At 41.9% G+C, this 13,369-nt stretch overlaps 1 non-coding gene across 1 annotated transcript; it reads right to left on the bottom strand.

Annotated features, from left to right (window-relative positions):
- Positions 1-3,457: 3,457 nt before the first annotated feature.
- TRNAC-GCA lies at positions 3,458-3,529 on the bottom strand. Its single transcript has one exon. It is a non-coding gene; the product is annotated as a tRNA-Cys (tRNA).
- Positions 3,530-13,369: the final 9,840 nt, after the last annotated feature.

The raw sequence follows: 13,369 nt of genomic DNA, 5'->3' as shown, positions 1-13,369 counted from the left end.
TAAACAAAATGTTGATAAGAGGCATCTATCTCTTCCTCACACACACACACACAAAACCCTCATTTTATAAAACAAATGTTTAAAAAAGTTGAATCTTCCCCCTCCCCGCCCCGGGTATGGAGACTCAGGAATGACATTGAAACTTGTTGTTTGTAATACATAGCAACAGCTCCCAGGCTCTCTGTGATGTAGAAAGAGCAAGCTAATAACTAAAATTGAGATATTCTGACGTGATACTACATACAAAAATAAATTGTCTCTAAAAACAGCATGTTAATAGTGCACTTATTTTTAACCAAAGTTACACTAAAACAGAAGGATCTTCTCAACACTTATCCCAAATTCCATCATTTAAGTATTTCCAAGTGCTGGAGGAATATCTAGAAATGTACAGATCAGAAAATATAGTGTATTTATAAAATAGTTAAGAGAGAAAACAAGGTCAGTTCTTACTAGAATACAAACTACTTCAAAGGAAACTGAACACCTTTTAAGGAGGAGGATACTGTCTTTCGGGTACTGGGTTATCAGAATATGGTTCTATTCAGAAATGTTATCTGTGTGTTATGGAATCCCCAGTCTAAGATATGACTCAAGACTGGGTACATTGGGTCATGTCGGTTATGTTGGGGGGGAGTAACCTCCTTTACCTTAGAAAAGATACTATTTTAAGAAGAGGCATTATTGCCATTTGTGATGCTAACCCCTTGTTCAGAATACAGACATATCCCTAGTTCCTCTTAATAACCTATGATGTGTGTATAGACTGTGCATTTATATTCACATTTTTGAATACACACACACACACACACAGAGTCTGTATCCTTCAAGGTTAGCAAATTCTGTACAGTTTCCAACTACTTTGCGAAGTAAAATTTTATTTTACTTTCTCCAAATGCCATCATTTTCTGCCTCCAAAGCGTGACCCTAGGTCCCCTTTGGGCTTCAGGGAAGCTATTCATATTCTTTCACTACTCTTGGAAGTTTTCCTTAAATGTCTATCTCCCCCTAAGATTCAGTACACAAATTTATCTTAGACACACTCCCTTAAATCTGTCATCATTGACGGAATGTGTTTACCCTTCCAATGAATTTTTCCTTCCATATTTTCTTTTCTAATCAGTTCTACCTATAAAGCTCTTTCTCACCCCATCCCCACTATCTACATTCTATTCATTCTCCAAGTTAATTTTTAGGTCATTCCCCCACTCCCCCCACCATGCCCTTTCTCTCTTAATCCAGTCTACTTGCAACTCCTATACCATTCCTATTGGTCCCCTTTCATGCTCCTTCATTGTTCTTAATTATTTTAGAGTTTTCTCTCTTGCTCTTGCCTCAACAGTGAGAGATTAAAACCCAGATACCCTGATTTACACTTCTCTGTACCCTCTCTTAACCTGTATGAGTGAGCTTTGCATCTAAGAAGAGCCATAAACCATATTTTAGAGTCTTTGATGGTTTCCTTGTCAATGTTTGTCAAAAAAATATTTAGTCTGTCTGTCCTCTTACCTAGTTTATTCTCCACCTGGATCACTTTTGTTACATCTATACACACAAGGGCGCCTATGATAACCATGGACACTGGTTATCTCAATATGGAAAAGTGGAAACGGAATTCAGAGGATTCAGTGGATTATCATGCTGGCGGATGAAGAACTTGCAGCATCTACAGACTTCATGCAGGTGTTTGACTAAAAATATTATGGTATTTTTGGGTGAAAGGGAAGTAAGTTGTGTTGAGTCTGAGCCATATCTGGATCCTAGAAGCGGTTGTTACTCATTCTGAATTAACTCACTGGCCTTCTGGATTCTATATACTATATACTCGCTGAGCGACTGATCTGATCTGATCTGATCCAGTCTCACAAGCTTGTCCTGTCACAAGCAACAGGATAGATCTTCACGGTGCTGATGCAGTCTGAGTTCTCTGCCCTGGTCAAACCCTCCATGCATACCCAGGTCTCATCACCACTTTTCTGAGCCAGGGACCTCATCTTTTCCTTAAGTAATTTCTATCATTACAAGCTGAAGGGAAGCCTTGTTATGTGTTATGGTAACACATAACAAGGTGATGTGTTACCAAAAATAGTCAGTACAATCTTAGCCTCATTGCAACTTCAGGTGGTGGCATGCTGGGCAGAGCTAAGTTCTAGCAGAGCCAAGAGCCTGGACACTGTTGATAAGAAACAGCTTAAAAGACTGGAAGCTGTATCACCCAGAAAAGAGGATGTGATGCAGAGAGGGAGCAATAGGATTCTATTTTTATCTATACAAGTTGGGAGATGATGTGGAAGTGGGGCTTTGCTTATATGAAAGCTATGACTAGTGAGGTTAACTTATAGGGAGGCTCTCTACATTTAAAAATGGAAGAAACTGCTTTGTAACTGGTGAGCACACTCTTAACACTTGTCAGATTTAAGGACTTGTGTTCAGATGATTAATCGAGTTATAATGAAAGAGATGCCTGCATTACTTGAAGCTAGAGACACACAAATCAATTGCAAATCCAGCCTTCTTTTAATCTATGATGGTTTCCAATTTACTTAAGCCTTTCAAGAGATACAGCACCTAGAAAACAAGAGTCTGGTTTCATCTGTACAGATGAAAAGCTTTTATGCCAGCTTTTGGGAAGGGGAGAATGGAAAGGGGGAAGGTTTGTCCAGTATCAATCTGGATGGTTTCGTTTTAGTAGGTCCATCTTGAAAACAACTGTCTTTCACAAGGCAGTACGAATTTGGTTCCCTCCTTCACAACTGGTACATAACTCAGCACAGTCCCCCTTCACTATTCGTGGGGGATTGGTTCCAGGACCCCCACAGATAGGAAAATCCATAGATGCTCAAGTCTTCTATGTAAAACCCAGTAGTACTGTTAGCCTTCTGTATCCATGCGTCCTGCATTTGTGAATTCAGCCAACCTTGGTGGAATTTTGACTATAAGTACACCAGGATTTCAGGCATTCTAAAACCTTCAAAAGTTTGAAAAATAATGTTTGGTTGCTTTTTCATGTTAATTGACAGTGACTTGGAATACCAAATAATTATTGTCTCTAGCCTTATCTGAAAAATGAGAGTGCTAATAGTACCTTCCTCATAGAGCTGTTTTTAACAGAAAATGAAATAATACTTGGACAGCACCTAGCACAGTGTGGACGTGGGAAGTTTCAGCCATTGTAAGCAATACACAGTTGGCCCTTGAATGTACAGGTTTAAACAGCACTGGTCCACATTTATGTGAACTTTTTTCCATAAATATATTGGAAAATTTTTTGGAGATTTGCAACAATTTGAAAAAACTTAGAGATGAACCATGTAGCCCAGCGAAATAAAGAAAAGAAAGTGAAGTTGCTCAGTCATGTCTGACTCTTGCAACCCTCATGGACTGTAGGCTACCAGGCTCCTCAGTCCATGGAAATTTTCCAGGCAAGAGTAGGTTGCCATTTCCTTCTCCAGGGATCTTCCCAACCCAGGAATTGAACCTGGGTCTCCTGCATTGCAGGCAGATGCTTTACCGTCTGAGCCACCAGGGAAGCACTATGTAGCCTAGAAATATCAATAAATATGATACAGTATTGTAAATACTGTGTGTAAATACTCTTCCTTATGAGGGATTTTCTTAACATTTCAAGATGTAATAGTTCTATCACTCCCAAAAGTTCCCTCATGCCCGTTTGTGACCATTCTGGCATCTCTCAGTTCAGTTCAGTGGCTCAGTGATGTCTGACTCTTTGCGATTACATGAATTGCAGCACGCCAGGCCTCCCTGTCCATCACCAGCTCCCAGAGTTCACCCAAACTCATGTCCATCGAGTTGGTGATGCCATCCAGCCATCTCATCCTCTGTCGTCCCCTTTTCCTCCTGCCCCCAATCCCTCCCAGCATCAGAGTCTTTTTCCAATGAGTCAACTCTTCGCATGAGGTGGCCAAAGTATTGGAGTTTCAGCTTTAGCATCAGTCCTTCCAATGAACTCCCAGGACTGATCTCCTTTAGAATGGACTGCTTAGATCTCTTTGCAGTCCAAGGGACTCGCAAGAGTCTTCTCCAACACCACAGCTCAAAAGCATCAATTTTTCGGCGCTCAGCTTTCTTCACAGTCCAACCCTCACATACATACATGACCACTGGAAAAACCATAGCCTTGACTAGACGGAGTTTGTTGACAAAATAATATCTCTGTTTTCAATATGCTATCTAGGTTGGTCATAACTTTCCTTCCAAGGAGTAAGCATCTTTTCATTTCATGGCTGCAATCACCATCTGCAGTGATTTTGCTGCCCAGAAAAATAAAATCTGACACTGTTTCCACTGTTTCCCCATCTATTTCCCATAAAGTGATGGGGCCAGATGCCATGATCTTCATTTTCTGAATGTTGAGCTTTAAGCCAACTTTTTCACTGTCCTCTTTCACTTTCATCAAGAGGCTTTTTAGTTCCTCTTTCTGCCATAAGGGTGGTGTCATCTGCATATCTGAGGTTATTGATATTTCTCCCGGCAATCTTGATTCCAGCTTGTGCTTCTTCCAGCCCAGCGTTTCTCATGATGTACTCTGCATAGAAGTTAAATAAGCAGGGTGACAATATACAGCCTTGACGTACTCCTTTTCTTATTTGGACCCAGTCTGTTGTTCCATTTCCAGTTCTAACTGTTGCTTCCTGATCTGCATATAGGTTTCTCAAGAGGCAGGTCAGGTGGTCTGGTATTCCCATCTCTGTAAGAATTTTTCCACAGTTTATTGTGATCCACACAGTCAAAGGCTTTGGCATAGTCAATAAAGCAGAAATAGATGTTTTTCTGGAACTCTCTTGCTTTTTCCATGATCCAGTGGATGTTGGCAATTTGATCTCTGGTTCCTCTGCCTTTTCTAAAACCAGCTTGAACATCTGGCAGTTCATGGTTCACGTATTGCTGAAGCCTGGCTTGGAGAATTTTGAGCATTACTTTACTAGCGTGTAAGATGAGTGCAATTGTGTGGTAGTTTGAGCATTCTTTGGCATTGCCTTTCTTTGAGATTGGAATGAAAACAGACCTTTTCCAGTCCTGTGGCCACTGCTGAGTTTTCCAAATTTGCTGGCATATTGAGTGCAGCACTTTCACAGCATCATCTTTCAGGATCTGAAATAGCTCAATTGGAATTCCATCACCTTCACTGGTTTTATTTGTAGTGATGCTTTCTAAGGCCCACTTGACTTCACATTCCAGGATGTCTGGCTCTAGGTGAGTGATCACACCATTGTGATTATCTGGGTCATGAACATCTTTTTTGTACAGTTTTTCTGTGCATTCTTGCCACCTCTTCTTGATATCTTCTGCTTCTGTTAGGTCCATACCATTTCTGTCCTTTATCGAGCCCATCTTTGCATGAAATGTTCCCTTGGTATCTCTAATTTTCTTGAAGAGGTCTCTAGTCTTTCCCATTCTGTTATTTGCCTCTATTTCTTTGCATTGATCACTAAGGAAGGCTTTCTTAGCTCTCCTTGCTATTCTTTGGAACTCTGCATTCAGATGTTTATATCTTTCCTTTTCTCCTTTGCTTTTCGCTTCTCTTCTATTCACAGCTATTTGCAAGGCCTCCCCAGACAGCCATTTTCCTTTTCTGCATTTCTTTTGCACGGGGATGGTCTTGATCCCTGTCTCCTGTACAATGTCGTGAACCTCCATCCATAGTTCATCAGGCACTCTATCTATCAGATCTAGTCCCTTAAATCTATTTCTCACTTTCACTGTATAATCATAAGGGATTTGATTTAGGTCATACCTGAATGCTCTAGTGGTTTTCCCTATTTTCTTCAATTTCAGTCTGAATTTGGCAATAAGGAGTTCATGATCTGAGCCACAGTTGGCTCCCGGTCTTGTTTTTGTTGACTGTATAGAGCTTCTCCATCTTTGGCTGCAAAGAATATAATCAATCTGACTTTGGTGTTGACCATCGGGTGATGCCCATGTCTAGAGTCTTCTCTTGTGTTATTGGAAGAGGGTGTTTGCTATGACCAGTGCTTTCTCTCGGCAAAACTCTATTAGCCTTTGGCCTGCTTCATTCCATATTCCAAGGCCAAATTTGCCTGTTACCCCGGGTGTTTCTTGAGTTCCTACTTTTGCATTCCAGTCCCCTATAATGAAAAGGACATCTTTTTTGACATCTGTCATCTCTAGCCCCTGGCAATCACTGGTCTAATTTCTGTCCCTATCATGTTGCCTTTTCCAGAAAATTATATTAAACTTATAAAGTGGGGCTTCCCTCATAGCTCAGTTGGTAAAGAATCTGCCTGCAATGCAGGAGACCTGGGTTTGATCCTTGTGTCAGGAAGATCCCCTGGAGAAAGAAATGGCAACCCACTCCAGTGTTCTTGCCTGGAGAATCTCATGGACAGAGGAGCCTGGTGGGCTACAGTCCACGGGGTCACAAGAATTAGACAAAACTTAACAACTAAGCCACCACCACCATAAAAGATGTTGCATTTTGAATCTGGCTTCTTTCATCTAGCATAATGCTTTTGGTATTCATCCATGTTGCTCCATATAGTGATATGTTCTTTTTTATTGCTGAATAGTATTCCATTATATGGATATACCACATTTGATGACCCACTCATCAATTGATGGAGATTTCATTTCTTTCTGAGTTTTGGTGATTTTGAATAAAAATTCACTTTGAAAGTTTTTTTTTAACCTTTAATCATCTCCAGTATTTAGTTATCCAAGCTATTTATTGATTGATTGATTTTTAGCCATGCCACATGGCATGTGGGTTCTGAATAAGAATCAAACCCTCACCCCCTGCATTGGAACTCCTGAGTTGAAACCACCAGACCACCAGGGAAGTCCTCTGTATTTTTAATTTGATTTGATATTAAGGGATTATCTTTTGCCTTTCCAACTGAAGCATTCATTCTGAAATATAATGGTAACTAGGGCAGGCTGCTCATGGCAACTTAGCATGCTGGTACTGCTGCTAAGTCACTTCAGTCGTGTCCAACTCTGTGCGACCCTATAGACGGGAGCCCACCAGGCTCCCCCGTCCCTGGGATTCTCCAGGCAAGAACACTGGAGTGGGTTGCCATTTCCTTCTCCAATGCATGAACGTGAAAAGTGAAAGGGAAATTGCTCAGTTGTGTCCGGCCCTCAGTGACCCCATGGACTGCAGCCTTCCAGGCTCCTCCATCCATGGGATTTTCCAGGCAAGAGTACTGGAGTGGGGTGCCATTGCCTTCTCCGCAACTTAGCATAGATACTCCAAAAGGTAGCCTTTTTCCTGTACTTGTCCTTCTAGGCCTTTGGCTTACCATGTGGAGAAAACACCACTTCTTTGTATCTGTGTCATCAAACTCGCCTGAGAGCAGGCGAGTACCCTGCTCTCAGAATGAAGGGACTCAGAAGGTCGTGGCTGTAGCTGCCTAAGATCCAGTCATTTCCCTTTTGCAATAAGGCTATGATGTAAATAATCATATGTGAATAGGTTTTCAACATAACCCGTGGGAAATTAGGAGCTGAACTTCAATTCTTCAAACTCTGTTCCATTTTGAAAATTACTTATCTGAGGAGTAAGAAGAAAAAGTACATATAAAGACATCAAGGTTCTAAGATAGGTGAGTGCTGATTTATTATACAGTGTATTCACTTAAAATGAAATTTGTCTTTTAGATTCATTTGCCTCAGGCATCACAGTGTTGCAACACGCCACGGCATCACATTGCAAAACTCTGACTGTTAAAACGTCTCTTTCTGTCTCACCTTCTTTTCCCAGACAAAAAGGAGACGGGGAAGGAGGAGATGAAGGAAGGAAAAGGGGGTAAGGGGTGAGAAGAAGGAAGTACAAACCTTGGGTAATTATATAGCACCTTTGATGTTAGAATTTCAAAAGGTGTTTCCAAAATCAACTCACTTGACACTACCTGACTATCAGGATCAGGGAAACCAGGCAGGAACTGGAATGGGTTTTTGCGAGAATCACTGGGCAATGGTGAATTTCATGTGTCAATTTGGCTGGGCCATGGGCACCTGGATATTTGGATCAACGTTATTCTGGACGTTTCTGGTGAAAGTGTTTTTTGGAGGAGATAAACATTTAAATTGGTAAATTTCCATAATAGGAGTGGGCCTCATCTAGTCAGTTGAAGAGCTGAATAGAATAAATATTTGACCTCTGGAGCAAGAGGGAATTCTGCCAGTCCACTGCCTTGGGACTTGAATTGCAATTCTTTGTTGGGTCTCCAGACTGTCAGCCTACCCTGCCAACTTGGGATTTATCAAATGTCCATGATTACATGAACCAATTTTTAAAAATAAATATAGATGTATAGATACACTCACACATCCTCTTGATTCTGTTTCTCCAAAGAACCTTTACAGATTTGTATAAGTCAGTGGCAGAATGAGAAGAGTCATCTGGATGGAGACAGGAGAGTCCAGTGGGTTAATGGTAGAGGCCCTGGAGCCAATTAACCAACTTCAAATCAAGGCTCTGCCAATCATTAACTGGGCTTCTCAATGGTGCTAGTGGTAAAGAACCCACATGCCAGTGTAAGAAATGTAAGAGACCTGAGTTCAATCCCTGGGTTGGGAAGATCCCCTGGAGGAGGGTATGGCAACCCACTCCACTATTCTTGCCTGGAGAATCTGCATGGACAGAGGAGCCTGGCAGGCTACAGTCCAGAGGGTCACAAAGAGTCAGACATGACTAAAGCAACTGAGCACACAATCATTAGCTGTTTGCTCAGTCTCCTTATCTGGGGAGCAATTCTACCTACCATAGCTCTGAGTATGAAGGAGTCAGGGCTCTGGAAACTCAGCTGCGATTATCATTTCAATTAGTATCTGAGTTCTACTGGCACCTGTTTTCTAGATCTGCTCCCCTACTCCAATGGCAGAGTTGAATAAGACACTGTGTGGCCTGCAAAGCTGAAAATGTTTACTATCCTGCCCATTCTTGAAAAAGTGTACTGACCTCTGAAGTATGATATGGGAAAATCTGACAGAAATACTTCACAAGTAATTTGACTAGATGATGTTCTTTTTAAATTAGGAACACATTCTTGCAAATCTATCTTGAAGCTGGTCTTTTTATATTTGATTCAGACAATCTTGTTAAGTCTGTGCCATGCAGTTTATCATGTTTGAGCAGAAATTAGTCATCCTTATGTTTTCTTGAGTAGGCTCCTTCTGAATCTGTTAAAAGTGCCAATATCATGAGTAGCAGACTTCTCAAAGATCTCATTTTTGATTAGTTTGGGAATTAGTAATTTGGCCTAACCACCTTAGAGAAAAGGACAGAAATAATTACTTTAAAACGTGGAACATTAGCTGGGTTTGGGAGTGACAAGATAAGGAATTCTGTTGGGATTATCTCATCTGAATGAGTGTCAGTCAAGGCACGCCAAGAACATTTCTCTTAAGAGCAAAAGGATGTGTGTCTAGGGTGGCTGGTACACTCATTTACTAAATGATGGATAGCTATAGATATAGACATGTATCCACACATATGTCACAAATACACATAAGCACATGTATGTATTTCAGGCACACCAATCTTCTTCCTGTTGAGATTTACTTTGTTATAGTTTTTCTATTGCTTCCAAGAGACAGAGGTAGCCCTGTCTTCATTCTGAGCCTCTTTTGGTCCTAGACTATGTTAGACTGACTGCAATGGTGACCACACTGGTGATGTCAAAACAGGTTGCATTCAGCCTTGCAGGTCCTCCTCACAGACAATTTCCCATCACCCTTCATTATCACTATGCTCACTTCTCTTTAAATTTCTTCCCGGGGCAAATGCCTAAGCAGTGACTGGGAGAAACTTCCACTGCTTGGAGAATGACATCATAAGGAAGAGTCAGGGGGTATCCATCTACCCAAGAAGGGTACCTGCCACAGGTTGTGATAAGAACAGGGTGATAGGGATGGGGAAGACTAGTTATCCTGACATAAGGGGTGTTTCCTGGCAGATGTGATTTCTGATTAGAATCTTAAAAGGTGAGCAATGGCTATTTCCAAGAAAGTAAAGAAGAACATTAAGGAGGAGAAGGAAAGAGTTTGAGCAAAAGGGTGCAAATGGTCAGAAGTCCCTGGCAGGCACTGGTCATCGGCTCTATAAAACACAGCCATCCCCTCCGCCCACGCCCTCCCCCACCGCCACTCCCCTTTAAATTTCTGCCTCTCTCTACTGCTCACTGCCACCCTGGATGTTTCCAGGGGTAGGTGAATGAAATCAACACTGTAATTGAGGAAGTGAGTGCCTTCTGACCTCTGGTCTCTGTTAAACCCTAACCTCTCTGTCTGTTTCTCCCTCTGTAATAGTCTCATGGTAGGAAGCACCACTACCAGTTCACTCCTTCACACACCTTGCATGGCAGGCTTGCTTCCATTGTAGCTTTTCCATAGAATACTCTTTATCTGGATTAGATGAGAGACTTGATCTGCCAGGGGCTTCCCTGGTGGCTCAGAGGGTAAAGCATCTGCCTGCAATGCAGGAGACCCGGGTTTGATCCCTGGGTCAGGAAGATCTGCTGGAGAAGGAAATGGCAGCCCACTCCAGTACTCTTGCCTGGAAAATCCCATGGATGGAGAAGCCTGATAGGCTACAGTCCATGGTGTCGCAGAGTCTGACACGACTGAGCAACTTCACTTTCATTTCACTTTTGATCTGCCAGTAATGCTGTTTAACCAAAGAACTATCTTTGGTAATAAAGACTTTCCTTATTTATCGAAACTATTGTTGACTATTGTAACGCTGAAGAAGCTGAAGTTGAACGGTTCTATAAAGACCTATAAGACCTTTTAGAACTAACACCCAAAAAAGATGTCCTTTTCATTATAGGGGACTGGAATGCAAAAGTAGGAACTCAAGAAACACCCGGGGTAACAGGCAAATTTGGCCTTGGAATATGGAATGAAGCCGGGCAAAGGCTAATAGAGTTTTGCCAAGAGAAAGCACTGGTCATAGCAAACACCCTCTTCCAACAACACAAGAGAAGACTCTACACATGGGCATCACCAGATGGTCAACACCAAAGTCAGATTGATTATATTCTTTGCAGCCAAAGATGGAAAAGCTCTATACAGTCAACAAAAACAAGACCGGGAGCCAACTGTGGCTCAGATCATGAACTCCTTATTGCCAAATTCAGACTGAAATTGAAGAAAATAGGGAAAACCACTAGACCATTCAGGTATGACCTAAATCAAATCCCTTATGATTATACAGTGAAAGTGAGAAATAGATTTAAGGGACTAGATCTGATAGATAGAGTGCCTGATGAACTATGGACGGAGGTTCGTGACATTGTACAGGAGACAGGGATCAAGACCATCCCCATGCAAAAGAAATGCAAAAAAGGAAAATGGCTGTCTGGGGAGGCCTTACAAATAGCTGTGAAAAGAAGAGAAGTGAAAAGCAAAGGAGAAAAGGAAAGATATAAACATCTGAATGCAGAGTTCCAAAGAATAGCAAGGAGAGATAAGAAAGCCTTCCTTAGTGATCAATGCAAAGAAATAGAGGCAAATAACAGAATGGGAAAGACTAGAGACCTCTTCAAGAAAATTAGAGATACCAAGGGAACATTTCATGCAAAGATGGGCTCGATAAAGGACAGAAATGGTATGGACCTAACAGAAGCAGAAGATATTAAGAAGAGGTGGCAAGAATGCACAGAAAAACTGTACGAAAAAGATGTTCATGACCCAGATAATCACAATGGTGTGATCACTCACCTAGAGCCAGACATCCTGGAATGTGAAGTCAAGTGGGCCTTAGAAAGCATCACTACAAATAAAACCAGTGGAGGTGATGGAATTCCAGTTGAGCTATTCCAAATCCTGAAAGATGATGCAGTGAAAGTGCTGCACTCAATATGCCAACAAATTTGGAAAACTCAGCAGTGGTCACAGGACTGGAAAAGGTCTGTTTTCATTCCAATCTCAAAGAAAGGCAATGCCAAAGAATGCTCAAACTACCACACAATTGCACTCATCTTACACACTAGTAAAGTAATGCTCAAAATTCGCCAAGCCACACTTCAGCAATACGTGAACCGTGAACTTCCAGATATTCAAGCTGATTTTAGAAAAGGCAGAGGAACCAGAGATCAAATTGCCAACATCCACTGGATCATGGAAAAAGCAAGAGAGTTCCAGAAAAACATCTATTTCTGCTTTATTGACTATGCCAAAGCCTTTGACTGTGTGGATCACAATAAACTGTGGAAAATTCTGGAAGAGATGGGAATACCAGACCACCTGACCTGCCTCTTGAGAAACCTATATGCAGATCAGGAAGCAACAGTTAGAACTGGACATGGAACAACAGACTGGTTCCAAATAGGAAAAGGAGTATATCAAGGCTGTATATTGTCACCCTGCTTATTTAACTTCTATCAGAGTACATCATGAGAAACGCTGGGCTGGAAGAAGCACAAGCTGGAATCAAGATTGCCGGGAGAAATATCAATAACCTCAGATATGCAGATGACACCACCCTTATGGCAGAAAGTGAAGAGGAACTAAAAAGCCTCTTGATGAAAGTGAAAGTGGAGAGTGAAAAAGTTGGCTTAAAGCTCAACATTCAGAAAACTAAGATCATGGCACCTGGTCCCATCACTTCATGGGAAATAGATGGGGAAACAATGGAAACAGTGTCAGACTTTATTTTGTGGGGCTCCAAAATCACTGCAGATAATGAGTGCAGCCATGAAATTAAAAGACGCTTACTCCTTGGAAGGAAAGTTATGACCAACCTAGATAGCATATTGAAAAGCAGAGATATTACTTTGCCAACAAAGGTCCATCTAGTCAAGGCTATGGTTGGTTTTTCCAGTGGTCATGTATGGATGTGAGATTTGGACTGTGAAGAAAGCTGAGTGCCAAAGAATTGATGCTTTTGAGCTGTGGTGTTGGAGAAGACTCTTGAGAGTCCCTTGGACTGCAAGGAGATCCAAACAGTCCATTCTAAAGGAGATCAGCCCTGGGTGTTCTTTGGAAAGTGAAAGTGAAGTCGCTCAGTTGTGTCCGACTCTTTGCGACCCTGTGGACTGTAGCCCACTAGACTACTCCATCCATGGGATTCTCCAGACAAGAATACTGGAGTTGGTTGCCATTTCCTTCTCCAGGGGATCTTCCCGAACCAGGGATTGAACCCAGGTCTCCTGCATTGCAGGGAGACACTTTAACCTCTGAGCCACCAAGAACTGATGCTAAAGCTGAAACTCCAATACTTTGGCCACCTCATGCGAAGAGTTGACTCATTGGAAAAGACTCTGATGCTGGGAGGGATTGGGGGCAGGAGGAGAAGGGGACAACAGAGGATGAGATGGCTGGATGGCATCACCGACTCAATGGACATGAGTTTGGGTGAACTCCGGGAGATGGTGAGGGACAGGGA

The sequence above is a fragment of the Bubalus bubalis genome, chromosome 1, assembly GCF_019923935.1.
Source record: "Bubalus bubalis isolate 160015118507 breed Murrah chromosome 1, NDDB_SH_1, whole genome shotgun sequence".
Taxonomy (NCBI): Eukaryota; Metazoa; Chordata; class Mammalia; order Artiodactyla; family Bovidae; genus Bubalus; species Bubalus bubalis.
Note: the sequence above shows the minus strand (reverse complement) of the source record. Positions and strands in the feature narration are given on the sequence as shown.